Source organism: Orbicella franksi, chromosome 12, assembly GCF_964199315.1.
Source record: "Orbicella franksi chromosome 12, jaOrbFran1.1, whole genome shotgun sequence".
Lineage (NCBI taxonomy): Eukaryota > Metazoa > Cnidaria > Anthozoa > Scleractinia > Merulinidae > Orbicella > Orbicella franksi.
In genome coordinates, this window is record NC_138156.1 from 15,866,262 (window position 1) to 15,867,132 (window position 871).

Genomic DNA, 871 nt, shown 5'->3' on the forward strand with positions numbered 1-871 from the left:
GTTTGAAGGCTCGATTTTCAGCGTTTTGGGAGTCCGGGTGTGATCTTCCTCTCAACGATGTGGCATATCGCATGAGTCAAGGAACGTGGGCTCAAAAAACGGCTGGCAATCAAGATTAAGGGATTTGTCTCGATAACTGAGATTTCACTTAAATTTGCATATCTAAAAGTTACCTGTCAGCTTTCTTTCGTGAATTCTCCAATTAATCGAACGCAAATGCTGCTGGGTTAACTGGAACTTTTCAGCCGTTCTAACTGTAAACTGACTGACTGTGCACAAGAAGCTTTGTGAAGCTTGAAACAGGGTGGTGCTTTTTGGTTCGGAAAGGGTTGCGTGATCCACAGTGCGACACTCGTCATGCAATGCAAGGCACAACTGTTCTGATGTGGGTTTTCCGCGTCTTCTGTCGTTTAAAACCGGAAGAAGTTGTTTCTTCCCATTATCTTGCTTTACAGTCCAAGTGTATTTTGTTTTGATATTGATATTTTTCCAGCCTTCCAGTTCTTTTTTTCTCCGCAAATGCTCATCGGGAATACTGTGCGCCAGTTCTTCTTTAATAGCCGATTGGGGTACGAGGTGCGTCACGGACGCTACCCAGTTAGAGAGCATTTCGACTTTAACCGGTTGATTTTAAGCCTCTTCAAGCTCTTTTCTCAGTTTTCGAACAACCCCGTTTTCAAGTAGAAAAACTACCAGTCTAACTAAAGTATTAGAAACTTAACATTCACTTTCCAGCAAACTACACTTCCTTATCAAAGCGATAGCTTCTTGCCACTGAGGAAGGCCATGTATTCTTTGCCATCACATTCCAAGTGTTTAATCGATATATACAGAAGGTTAGTGTTGCGGCATTTCGCCACTCACTGAAACT